This window comes from Artemia sp. Qi Xiang Cuo, chromosome 6 (genome assembly GCF_049724085.1).
Source record: "Artemia sp. Qi Xiang Cuo chromosome 6, ASM4972408v1, whole genome shotgun sequence".
In the NCBI taxonomy this organism is placed as follows: Eukaryota; Metazoa; Arthropoda; class Branchiopoda; order Anostraca; family Artemiidae; genus Artemia; species Artemia sp. Qi Xiang Cuo.
Window position 1 is genome coordinate 71,977,175 of NC_142799.1, and position 14,690 is coordinate 71,991,864.

Sequence of the window (14,690 nt, forward strand, 5' to 3'; positions counted from 1 at the left end):
CCCCTTTCATATACGGAACAATTTCTGTTCGTTTTAATTTTTATGTTACTCCTCACTTTCAGTTTAAAAAACTTGTTTTTTTTATTTAATTTCTGATCGTTTTTTAATTAATGCAGCTTTTATTTTGGCTCACCGTGATTAAATCAGTAAAACAAAATTTTCATATTAATTTTGCATTTCTTTTGCTAAATGGCTTTCTCTAAATTTGGTTCTGGCGCAATTTACAAATTAACTTACGTAACGAAATTCTATATTTGTAAATTTTTATTACTTATATTATGGTTTTCACGCCCTTGTCAATACCTCACTCTTTACGTCAAACTTAAGTCGTTTCCCAAGTATATAAGGATACCTCCTTATTTACAAAGGACGTTAATTATAATAAACATCTCTGATCAAAGTACAAAAAAAATTTGTTCCCTTGTTAATCAGACGAAAATGGGAAAAAAGGGGCGTGGGAGGGGCCAAGTTACCCTATATAATTTTTGGTCTCTGAAAAGGGCACTATAACTTTTAATTTTCGGTCGAATGAGCTCTCTCTTGATGTTATGGGACCACGGGGTCGGTACGATTACCCCTTAAAAAAAAAAATAAACACACATCCGTGATCTCTTCTGGCAAAAAATACAAAGTTATACATTTTTGCAGATATGAGCTTGAAACCAATGTAATAGGGTTTTCTGATACACTGAATCTGACGGTGTGATTTTCATTAAAATTCGTTCACTTGTAGGGGAGCCTTTGATGAGTAATACAAAACTTAATAAAATTTATGTATTTAGAATCAGCAATATAAGCCCATTCTTTTGGTACAGTTATTGACATGAAAATTCCGTTTTTTAAAGTATCGATTACTATTGAGCCGTATGGTTTTTTTTATGGTTTTTTTATTACGTATATATTTTTACGTATATGAGAGGGTTCTCCCCTTAGTCAATACTACGCTCTTTACGCTAAAGTTAAAATTTTGTTTAAATCACAAACCCCTGAATCACAAAGGCCGTTTAACTAGAATAGATAGCTCTTTTCAAATCACTAAAAAAAAACTGTAGCGTAAAGAGCGAGGTATTGACTTGGGAGCGAACCCCCTCATATACGAAATAATTTCTGTTCGTTTTAAGTTCTAACGTTGCTTCTTACTTTCAGTTGCAAAAATTTGTTTTTTTTTTAATTTAATTTCTGATAGTTTTTTAAATAATGCTGGGAAATCCGGTGCCCCTTCATAGAAATGTCACTTACCCCAAGGAAACATCCTCCACGGAAAGATTCTCCCAAGTAGATCCCTCCTCCAGCCCCCCCCCCACCAGAAAAAAATCCTTCCTGAAAATGTCTGTATAGTTCCCAATAGCCAATACTATATGTAAACAATGGGCAAAGTTCATAACTTGCAGCCCTTCCCCTGGGAACTGTAGGGGATTAAGTCATCATAAAAGACATATTTATTAGATTTTCAACTATGCTGAACAAAATGGACATCTCAGAATTTTGATCAGGTGACTTTGGGAAAAAAATGAGCGAGGAAGGGGGCCTAGTTGCCCTCCATTTTTTTGGTCACTTAAAAAGGGCACTAGAACTTTTAATTTCCGTTCCAATGAGCCCTCCTACGATATTCTAGGACCACTGGGTCAATACGATTACCCCTGGGAAAAAGAAAAAAAATAAAATAAAATAAACACACATCCGTGATCTTTCTTCTGGCAAAAAAGGGAAAATTCCACATTTTTGTAGATAGGAGCTTGAAACCTCTAGGGTTTATTTCTGATCGTTTCTGATTTCTGAAACAGTAGGGTTATCTGATACGCTGAATATGATGGTGTGATTTTCATTAAGGTTCTATAATTTTTAGGGGGTCTTTCCCCCTTATTTCGAAAATGAGCAAACTTTTCTCAGACATTTAACTTTTTATAGGTTGAACTAAACTTTATAAAACATACATTTTTGAAATTAACATTAAAATATAATTCTATTGATGTGTATATTGGTACCAAAATTTTGTTTTTTAGAGTTTTGGTTACTTTTGAGATGGGTCGCTCCTTACTTACAGTTCGTTACCACGAACTAACTGTTTGATTATAGCACAATAGGCTGTACGAAAAATGTGGCTCATTACCGCTCTCTAGCGCTATAATGAAAGAAAGGTTGAGGTGGCTAGGGCACGTTTTGCGGATGAAGTATGACATATTTCCGAAAATTATTCTTTTCGGCCAACCGTCTAGGGCTAAACGGAAAGCAAGTCGCCCTCGTCTGGGGTGGGAGGAGGTCATAAAGAAAGATTTAAAGGAAATGGGAACTTCGTGGGAGGGTGTAAAAGGGAGACTTTGAATAGATTGGGATGGAGGAGGAGCGTTCGTAGCTGTGTTGGCATCAGGCGGCTTGGTTCTGCGGTGAGTTGTTAGTAGTAGTAGTATTATTTACAACTTTTCCTACTATATTTTAAGTAAACAAACGGATAAAAAACTGTGAAGGATATTTCACGCCAATCTTGCTTGTTTTTAGTCTAAAAAACCTGTTTGGTTCAACTGGTTTCCCACTTATTTTTAAATCCTTTGAGAAAGAGGCCACAGACAATCACAAACCAAAATAGCAAAAAAATAGTAATGCTAGAAAGACAAAAAAGGGAAAAGGCAGAAACAAAGAAAAATTTGTCACATTTGTTCTTGTAAAATTTAAGACTATTTTACTGTTTTTAATGAACAAAGAACTGAAAAAACATCAATTAAAATAAGAATATGGACATTTCTCTTTGGTCTCTGCATGGTTGTAAATGACATAAAAGATCTTTTGGAATATCTTCGTTCAGTTTATCTCAACCTAAGGGTATACTTGCTTTAAAAATTTCCAATTGCATCAAAAATTCCGAATAAGGAAAAAGTATAGACAACTACAAAAAGGGGAAATGTTTCAAAATGTCAAGTTTCAATTGCAAAAAGCTTGTCTTGTAAGTAAAAAAAAAAAAAAAACAGGAAGTATTTATCCTGGTTTGATAGAATCTGACGTTCAATCCTTCTTTTCTCTATTCAATAGGCCACGGTTAATTGGTCAATGCAAGACATGTTGCCAAATTCTGACTTATGTGTATTTCGTTCTACCTTTAGGTTTTGGTTTCGTCTAGTCCTTGTTAGCATTTAATTTAAAAACGTTTTTCCATAAAATAAGTTTCACAAAGAGAAGTAAAGAACTCCATTAAACCAAAAATAAGCAAAAAAAAAAAAAAAAATCAAATAACCTACCAAGCGTGAAACTACCACAAATCAGCATCGATAAATAAATGAAACCAAAAACGAACAGAAATTAAAACAAATTGGGCTCAAAACCCCTATGCCTTCCCAAGGCCAGAACAAAATTTGCGCTTTACTGAAAAAAATATAAATGTTTTTACTTTTATAACTTCAATATGTCAAATAATATTAAGATTTTGACTACTAAATAACAGTGTATGTATATTAAACTGGCAATGTATATTCATTTATATTTTGTCAGTAAAGTGCAAATAATATTACATTATACACACATCGATCTTTACTATAAAAATGTCAAGCCTTCCAAAGAATTTTGACTATTAAAAAGGGCACGAGGCCTTTCGATTTCCCATCGAATGAGCCCTTCTTGAGTTTCTACGACAACGATTTCTATAAACACCTTATATGCCCCCAGGGCATAAATTACAACCCTAACTGTAAGGGCTATGAGGGTGGTCGTCATCCTCTATGACATAATTTCCAAAACTTTCAACTACATTAAAGAAAAAGGCTATCTACAAATTTGATAGGATGTGTCTAGGGAAATGGTGGGCGCGAAAGGGCCGTTAGTTACTCTCCAATCATTTTTAACTATTAAAAAAGGCCCTAGCCCTTTCAATTTCCAATCAAATGATTCCTTTTGAAGTTTTTACGACAACGCTTTCAATAAAAACCTTATACGCCCCCAGGGCATAACTTACAACCCTTGCCCTTACGGCGGGGGGGGGGGTGTTACCCTCAATGACCTAATTTCCAGAACTCTCTGCTACGTTGAACAAAATGGCTATCTGAAAATTATAATTGGATGTGTTTGGGGGAATGGTGGGCGTGAGAGGGGGGGGGATAGTTACCTTCCAATCCCTTTCGACGGTTAAAAAGGGTACTAGCCCTCTCAATTTCCAATTGAATGATCCCCTTTTGAAGTTTTTCCGACAACTCTATCTATAAAAACCTTATATGCCCCCAGGACAAAACTTACAACCTTTGCCCTGGGGGCTCTGGGGGGTTTGTCCTCCTTAAATACATAATTTCCTAAACTTTCAACTACGTTGAAAAGATGGCTATCTCTAAACTTTGATTGAATATGTTTGGGGAAATGGTGGGCTTGAAAGGGGGGCTAATTACTCTCCACTCACTTTCGACCATTAAAAACGGCAATTTCAATTTCCAATCAAATGAGTTCTTTTTGAAATTTCTACAACAACTTTCTATATAAAACTTATATTGCCCCCGGGGCATAGCTTACAACCCTTACACTGAGGGCTCTGATGGGTTTATCATCCTAAAAGACCTAATTTCCAGAACTTTCGACAACGTTGAACAAAATGGATATCTCAAAATTTTGATTGGATGTGTTTGGAGAAATGGTGGGCGTATAATAATGGGTAAACTTATATGCCCCCTGGGCATAAATTATAACCCTTTCCCTAAATACTGTGAGGGGGGGTGTTCTAATCATAGGTATAATTTCCTGAACTTTAAACTGCGTGGAACAAAATGGCTATCTCAAAATTTTGTTTGTATGTTCTTTGGGAAATGGTGGTTGTCGATGAGGTGTTAATTGCCTTCCAATCGCTTTTGACGTTGAACAAAATGGCTATCTGAAAATTATAATTGGATGTGTTTTGGAGAATGGTGGGCGTGAGAGGGGGGGGGGGCTAGTTACCCTCCAATCACTTTCGACTATCAAAAAGGGTACTAGCCCTCTCAATTTCTAATTGAATGATCCCCTTTTGAAGTTTTTCCGACAACTCTATCTATAAAAACCTTATATGCCCCCAGGACAAAACTTACAACCTTTGCCCTGGGGGCTCTGGGGGGTTTATCCTCCTTAAATACATAATTTCCTAAACTTTCAACTACGTTGAAAAAATGGCTATGTGTAAACTTTGATTGAATGTGTTTGGGGAAATGCTGGGCTTGAGAGGGGGGTTAATTACTCTCCACTCACTTTCGACCATTAAAAAGGGCAATTTCAATTTCCAATCAAATGAGTCCTTTTTGAAATTGCTACAACAAGTTTCTATATTAACCTTATATGCCCCCGGGGCATAACGAACAACCCTCGAACTGAGGGCTCTGATGAGGTTACCATCCTGAAAGACCTAGTGTCTAGATCTTTTGACTACGTTGAACAAAATGGATCTCAAATTTTGATTGGATGTGTTTGGGGAAATGGTGGGCGTATAATAATGGGTAAACTTATATGCCTCCAGGGCATAAATTATAACCCGTGCCCTGAAGACTGTGAGGGGGGGGGGGTGTTCTAATCATAGGTATAACTTCCTGAACTTTAAACTGCGTGGAACAAAATGGCTATCTCAAATTTTGATTGTATGTTCTTTGGGAAATAGTGGTTGTCGATGGGGTGTTAGTTGCCTTCCAATCGCTTTCGACTATTAAAAAGACCACTAGCCATTTCAATTTCTAATCGAATGAGCCCTCTTTTGAAGTTTCTACAACAACTTTCTATATTAATCTTATATGCCCCCAGGGGGTAACTTATAACCATTGCACTGATGGTTCTGATGGGACTATCGTCCTAAAAAACCTATTGTCCAGAACTTTCAACTAAGTTGAACAGAATGAGTATCTCAAAGTCTTTATTGGATATGTTTGGGGAAATGGTGGGCGTGAGAGGGGGGTTAGTTTCCCTTCAATCAGTTTTTACTATTAAAAGGGCACTAGCCCTTCAATTCCCAAATGAATGAGCCCTTTTTGAAGTTTTACAACATTGCTTTCTATAAAAACCTTTATATACCCCTGGGCATAATTTAAACCTTTGCCCTAAGGGCTCTGGGTGTCGAGGGGTTGTCATCCTTAAAGACCTAATTTCCAAAACTTTCAACTATGTTGAATAAAATGGCTATCTAAAAATTTTGATTGGATGCGTTTGGGGTAAGGTGGGCTAGAGAGGGGGGTTAGTTGCCCTCAAATCACTTTCGAGACTATTAAAAAGGGCACTAGCTTTTTGAATTTCCAATCGAAAGAGCTCTTTTTCAAGTTTCTACGACAAAGATTTTAATGAAAACTTATATGCCCCCAGGGCATAACTTATAACCCTTGCCCTGAAGACTGTGGGGGGGAGGGTTCTAGTCAAAGGTATAATTTCCTGAACTTTAAACTGCTTTGAACAAAATGGTTATCTCAAGATTTGATTGGATGTGTTTGGTAAAGTGGTGGGCGTGGAAGGGGTGTTAGTTGCCTTCCAATCACTTTCGACTACTAAAAAGGGCACTAGCAATTTCAGTTTCCAATCAAACAAGCCCATTTTGAACTTTCTAAGACAACGCATCCTATAAAAACCTTATATGCCCCAAGGGCATAACTTACAACCCCTGCCCTGAGGGCTGTGGGGGGGGGGAGGGGGCGTGAGAGGGGGGTTAGTTGCCCTCCAACCATTTTCGACTATTAAAAAGGGCACTAGCCCTTTGAATTTCCAATCAAATGAGCCGTTTTTGAAGTTTCTAAAACAACACGTTCTATAAAACCCTTATATTCCCCCAGGGTATAACTTACAACCCTTGCCCTGAGGGCTGTGGGGGACTGTCCTCCTTAAAAACAAAATTTCTATCTGGAAATCAACTACGCTGAACAAAATGGCTATCTGAAAATTTTGATAGGATGTGTTTCTGGAAATGGTGGGGGTTGAAGGGGTGTTAGTTGCCTTCCAATCACTTTCGACTATTAAATAGGGCAAAAGCCACTCCGATTTCCAATTGAATGAGCAGTTTTCGAAGTTTCTACGACAACTTCTTCGATACGAAGTGCCCTGGTCTAAAGGGAAAAAAAATAATATATTGTGCCAACATCGTTCTTATATACCCCCAGGGCATAACTTAAAACCCTTGCCCTGAGGGTTGTGGGGGAGTGACCTCCTCAGAAACATATTTTCTATCTGGAAATCAGCTACGCTGAACAAAATGGCTATCTTAAAATTTTGATTGGATGTGTTTTGGGAAATGGTGGGGTTGGAAGGGGTGTTAGTTGTCTTCCAATCACTTTCGACAATTAAAAAGGGCACATGCCACTCCAATTTCCAATTGAATGAGCCCTTTTCGAATTTTCTACGACAACTCCTTCGATACGAAGTGCCCTGGTATGGTAAAAAAAATAATACATTGTGCCAACATCGTTCTTTACTTAGGCAGCGCGATTGCGCTGCCTATGAAAGACAATCCAAAAGTCTTCCTTATGAAAACTTCAATTAGAATGCTCATTTTCAAATAGAATGCTGTATATTGCTACCAGTTTAGATATATAATTAGAAAGTTTTCAAATTGTTAATTTCATTTTTAAATTCCAATGGATAACGTTGTTCAGTGTTAATCCCATTGAAGTTGATCCCTCTCAAGTTTCGTGTCTTAAATAAAAAAGAGAAATACATTTTTTATTAAGTTAAAATCAACTGGAAGATGTCAATTAAAGGGATCTTAGGGCAAGGATCGTTTTTTTTCTCTAAAAGATGCTGCAAAGCATTGCTGCTTTAATGAACAAATTTTGGAACATATTGACGACTACAGAGGTAAATTAAAAGACACACTGTGTATCTAAATTATCAAGAAGGTGCACCTGCAATATCTTTGGGAAAAGAAAAAAAAATTAATTTTTTCGCATGCTGACCGATGGTGTGCGGTGCGCAGGTACCGATCTCCTGATTCAATGCTTTTGGCCAGGAGTGCAATGCATGGTTGTGGGCAAATCATCCCACGCTTCCCGTGTTTTCGCCTAAATTTCTCCAGGCATCCATTTATAGCTGGGTCGACTCTGGCTGAGCTTACAGAGTCACGCCATTGACACCCGCTCTAAACCAAATAACCAGCGACCCCAGGACTTGAATCCCCAGCCTCAGGATTCCAAGTATTAACTAGAATTTTTCATGGGCACTAACACTGCAACTGCTACTGTGGCTGCAACAGCGGCTACTTTTGACTACGACTAAGATAATTGCGGCAGCGATTACTTGTAACTGTGACTACTTGCGACTTCGACTATGACTACATGTGACTGCTACTACTTGCGACTGTGACTGCGAATACGTGTGACTGCAACTACTTGCGACTGTAACTACCTTTACTTGCGATTACTTTTTGGAAATATTGAGGGAGGTATAGAACATAATCAAAACACACAGTGTGTATGCTGATTGTCAAAACACCGCATCAACAATATGTCAGGAACGGTTGAGGTTATTAAACTGAACCTTTCAGGACATACTCAGGGGAATTCTTTAACTTAATGGGAGGTATGTCAGCCTGCAGAGCAGGGGGGCTTTAAAAAGGACAAGAAATAGACCAAAGAGCTTCTATGCCATCTATACACCAAAGGTTATTTACCCTTTGCTGATACATATTTTAATTCCGAACTGGGTATTTCTGTTTGTAATAACATCAAGTAAGAAGAAAATGAAATCAATATAATATCTACGATTAAAGAAAAGAAACAATGGCTGCTCTCCGATCCCTTTTAAACGTTCCCCTATACATGTCTTTCAAGTTTCCAATTAATGCTCTAAGCTGTTTCTGGGATATTACTGATAAGCCATTTGACGACCAATCTTCTCAATAGTGTGTTTTACTTTGTTCTACATCCTTTTCAACATTTTCTAAGAGTTTGACCTTAATGTCCGAAGCCTTTCAGGAGACAAGGGATTGAACATACCTAGCCTTTTCTCAACAACAAACCGTATATGTGGACGATTGGAAACTTTCATAACTTACAACCTTTGCTCCACGGGCTTTGAGAAGTCATAGCGTCTCAGAAGGCATAAATAATTGAACTCTAGACTGTTTTGAAAAATTTGCTATCTAAAAATTTTGATGGGATGTCTTTGGAGGAAAGGTAGCTAAGAAGAGCGTGTGAGGGGGGGGGATACTGCCCTCTAATAGTTTAGTACCCCAATATTTTCTGTCGAAGTAGTAAGTAGTCACAGTTGCAAGTGGTCGTAGTCGCAGTCGCAAGTAGTTGTAGCTGCAGTTGCAGTAGTAGTAGCAAAAGAGGTTCTGAATGTTTCAAGTTAGTTCTTTTTTGCTGTTCGTAAGATATTGGATATACATCCTTTAGATAACCAGGATACATATAGTGATTTTTTAATTTTGTTTAACATTCTCCTCATTATTCCCTGAAGTTTCAACCTAGTCTTTTCTGACGCACAAACGATCAGACATTCCATCCCTCATTTCCCAATGACAAGTCCTGAGTGTAAACTATGGATAATTTTCATAATTTCAGCCCTTTCCTCAGGGATGAGGGGTGGCTATGGGACCCCCAGAGGGTTAGTTATAAGAGACTTGGACTTTTTGAACACCTGGGATATTTTATAATTTTGATCAGTGCTGAGTGGGATATTTAAAATGGACAAAGGGACCCTTTATCTTCCAAGCACTTTTCAACATGGCCTGAAGTTTTCAACTTGATGCCCTCGGCCGCTCCTGAGATATCGTTTATGCGACCTGTTGACAATCAGCATGCACATTGTTTTCCTTGATTTTTTTCTACATCCACGTCAAAATTTCCTTAAAGTAGTGTCTTTTGATACAGCTTAAAATACCCCTCTATATTCCCCAAAGTTTCACCTTAATACCCTTAGCCTTATAAAATCAACCCAGAAGCGAACATTTCTCATTTTACTAATGATAAATCCTGCATATATAGGATTGGCAAAGCGCATAATCTTGGGGCTTTGAAGGGGCATGTTATCCCCTGAGACATACTTAGTACACCTTTTGACTATTTTGAACAAATCATTTTCCTAAAATTTTGAACAGTGCTAAGGGGTGGGAGAATTTAAAAGGGAAAGGGCAGCTTGTTGACCTCCAATGACTTTTCAGCATCTCTTCAACATACCCTGAAAATTTCATCTTAATACCCTAAGCCGTTCCATAGATATTGCTGATATTTTCTTTTGATAACCAGCCAGCTCATAGTGGATTTTTATTGTGCTCGGCATCCCTCTCAACATTTGTTTAGGATTTCGTCCTAATACTCTAAGTTTTTTTGTATACCCAGGATCGAACATGCCCCCTTTTCATGGAAAAACCCTTGTATGTTAACAATGGGCAGGTTGAAGAGCTTGTAGCCCTTGCCCCTTGGGCTGTGGTGATTTCGTCAACCCTGAAAGAATAATTATTTGATCATTAGTAGTAAGGGTGTACGCACTTTGACGACTACATTGACGACTACAAGAATATACAGTGCAAAGGTTTGACGACTACCCGAATATACAGTTTCATCTGGGTATTTTAAAAAAGCTGGCAAACATAAATAGTGGTCCAAGTTGTTTTGTGAGCATATTCGAGACTGTATAACACAACCATAGTGGTTTTTTTGCTATTGATATCAATTTCACAAGAATATTAACTACACTTTGACGTGTACATTTTAAAAAGCGAGCAAATCTTTTATACCTATAAAGTGGTTAAACACGTTTTGAAACTATAGTCAAGGTTGTATAAGACAATCAGATTGTTTTTTTTTGCTATTGATATCAATTTCACAAGAATATGCAGCGCAGTTTCACGTGGGCATTTTAAAAAAGCTGGCAAACCTATATAGTGGTCCAACATGTTTTGAGAGTATAGTCAAGATTATATAACACAACCAGAGTGGTTTTTGAGGCAACATCCGTTTTTTAGGGCCAATCAGTGACAGTGGAGGTTGCTCCATGTACAATAACTTGATTGGTGATTGGATACAAATAAAAAGGAGTGATTTTCGTTCTTCCTTGAGATTTTGTATATAATGGCCATGCATTACGATTAAATTTTCACAATGTTTTAACATACCATGGATAATACATTAAATATTATTGACTTTGAAGCTATGCCAACTTCGATTTGGGCATAGCCCTCCCCCCAACAATACAAACTCTACAATATGATGATTATAGTCGATAGAAAACGTAAAATAAGCTCTTTTTTCTATTATGTAAACCCCATCATCCCTCCCCTCCTCTGTTTACGAGTTTAATTCATTAGAAATACTTCTTTTCGTCCGAAATGTCCTTTTTTCCATCATCAAAAATAGAGTGTGCAAACTTTTCCGGTCTAAAACCATCTGTGTTTATCACTACAAAAAGGGTCGTTTTTGGAACCAGATTCCACACGTGCCTTATATAAATTATGCAAACAAAGGTTTGGTATTTAGGAATGGGAATGATTAAGACGGGCTTTGTGCAATTCTAGCCAGAAACTCAGAATTGATATACATCCAAATCGTATTCAAAATATTTTCTCGGAAAGAAATTTAAGTTTTGTATTAATTTGGATTTTAGCTCGCCTTTAACAAACTTAGCCGTAGTTAGCTGAAACTGTGTATAAATATCTTAATTTTTAGTCTAATTGCGTGGGTACTAGAGGAACAATGAGCATTTTTTTCTGATTTTTTGTGTTTTCGCAAGAAAATAGCTCGCCTTTAACAAACTTAGCCGTAGTTAGTTGAAACCGTGCATAAATATCCTAATTTTTATTCTAATTGTGTGGGTACTAAAGGAACAATGAGCTTTTTTTTCAGATTTTTTGTGTTTTCGCAATAAAATAGCTCGCCTTTGACAAACTTAGCCGTAGTTAGTTGAAACTGTGCATAAATATCCTAATTTTTAGTCTAATTGCGTGGGTACTAAAGGAACAGTTTTTTTTCTGATTTTTTGTGTTTTCGCAAGAAAATAGCTCGCCTTTAACAAACTTAGCCGTAGTTAGTTGAAACTGTGCATAAATATCCTAATTTTTAGTCTAATTGCGTGGGTACTAAAGGAACAATGAGCATTTTTTTTCTGATTTTTTGTGTTTTCACAAGAAAATAGCTCGCCTTTAACAAACTTAGCCGTAGTTAGTTGAAACTGTGCATAAATATCTTAATTCCTAGTCTAATTGCGTTGGTACTAAAGGAACAATGAGCATTTTTTTCTGATTTTTTGTGTTTTCGCAAGAAAATAGCTCGCCTTTAGCAAACTTAGCCGTAGTTAGTTGAAACTATGCATAAATATCCTAATTTTTAGTCTAATTGCGTGGGTACTAAAGGAACATAGAACGCTTTTTTCAGATTTTGTGTGTTCTCGCAAAAAAATAGCTCGCCTTTAACAAACATAGCCATAGTTAGTTGAAACTGTGCATAAATATCCTAATTTTTAGTCTAATTGCGTTGGTACTAAAGGAACATTGAGCATTTTTTTTCTGATTTTGTGTGTTCTCGCAAGAAAAAAGCTCGCCTTTAACAAACTTAGCCGTAGTTAGTTGAAACTGTGCATAAATATCTTCGTTTTTAGTCTAATTGCGTTGGTACTAAAGGAACAATGAGCATTTTTTTCTGATTTTGTGTGTTTTCGCAAGAAAATAGCTCGCCTTTAACAAACTTAGTCATAGTTAGTTGAAACTGTGCATAAATATCTTCATTTTTTCTTCTGTAAAAAGGGGAATCATTTCTCCATACTAAATTTTTCTTCTTTTTTTAAGGAGGAGGATTCCTACAATTACTCCCCCCTGAAAAAAGAGCAAGATGGAACGATGTCACATCGATGCAAGCTGCAAGGCCTTCCATCATCAGATATGCTGGTTCAATTACACATGCTCTGGACCAGCCAATGACCACACAACTTTTAATGCCAGGAGCCTCTCATGCTAGTGTCAGCTCTGCGCAAACCTCTATGCAACCTGGCAGAAAATTGAAAAGAGAATGGTTGGCTTCTCATAATGCATCAGCCCCGTCTACTCAAGATCGTGAGGACACCCCCCTTCATGCTTTTCCAGGGGCTTCAGGCACACAAGGGCAGTCTGAATTTGGAAATGTAGGTATTTTACCTCTACCTTCTACCTTATTATAGAAATATCTACCTATTTCTTTCCAACTTTTTTTAGCCTTTTCTTCTCGCCATTTTTTTTCAACTCTAAGAGTGTGTGTCAGAGATATTAAAATATTAACCCCACACCCCGACCATTGTTTTAAATTTCTCTGCCCCCCCCCAGAGATAGCTGAATATAATGTAATTTTTTTTTATTGTCAAAGAAAGCACTCTTTTGCTTCTTAATGAACTTTCTGGGGGAGGGGGTGGAGGCAAGTATTTATTTAAATAATGTTAGGAGGGGGGAAATTGAGTTTTGAGGGAGGTGTGAAAAATGGCACTTATTTAATATCAGGGTAAACATACGACTAGAAATGCTTCAGGATAAATAGACTATTGCGTCTTTCTGAACTTTCTGGGGAGGGGGTGGGTGGGAGGCAAGTATTTAGTTTAAATATTGCTAGGGAGAATTGAGTTTTGTGGGTGGGGTGAAAAATGAACATGGTTTTTTAACTTTGCAAAATAGTGGTCATTTCACATAGAAAATAAAACTTTTTTCTATAGATTAATGAATTAGTAGCGCCATCTTCATCAGGTCATAAAACATCCATTTTTGGTGGACCTGAACCAATCCTAGCACCACCAATGGAGTTTAGAGATGAGCCTACACTAGTTCTAGACAATATGGAGTGGCATAGCGGTTTTCTAAATGATTGTTTTGGGGACATGGCCAGCCTAGACGATTTATCTTGTGACATTGGCACGGTGGAGGACCCGCAATGGAAAGATAGATTTATGCGAGAGTATTTAGGTGTTGTTAGTAGTACTAGCGCATCTGAACCGGGTCCTCATAAAGAAATTCCGTCACAGGACAATACAGGCTGGCTTGATCAGCTATCCTCAAACACCCTGGAATACATACTAACTGACTTAGAGGATTTCATGCCCCCTTCATCCAATGCAATTGAACAGACTGGGGTTGGTGCTATTGACAATTCTCTGTCACCCCCCACCATTCAGGTTAATGATACAACTAGTAGTAGTAGTAGTAGTAATAATGTTATAACAACATCACAAGTACCCCCACTTCCAGATTTTTTCTTTCCAACTCTTCTTTACACCATACAAAGGTCTACAGCGCCAAGTTCAGTGACCACTTTAACTCTTTAATGTTAAGAGATATAATAACAGATCCCCTGGCCATTACACATTTGTATACTAATAAGATTCGAGCCATTCTTGAACAACAGATGGGGGTGTGGGGGATGGGGGTCAGTTTAAAAGCATCAATAGCACTAAAAATTTTTTTTTTTAAATGAAAATGCGAGCGAGCTGCATTCGAAATACTTGCAAACAGAGATTTTGGCAGTTCACCCGCATTTATAAAATTATGAGGAGGTTTTTATAAATTGGTTTAATATTATTCAAAGTAAGTGGTAAAATTATAACGACGGGGGTAGTGGGTCGGTGGTTTTATTTATTGAAAGTTTAAACGTTAATATTTGTAGATTTAGAAAGGATTTAATTTTAAGAGGTGGACATGGGGAGCGGAGTATAGTTTTAAAATATCATTCAGATTTAGAGGGATGTCAGGGGGTACAACGAATCTGTTTCGATAAGAGGCTACAGTGTTTCAAGTATGCATTTTTAATTGCCGCATACAGACCTCTGCGCGA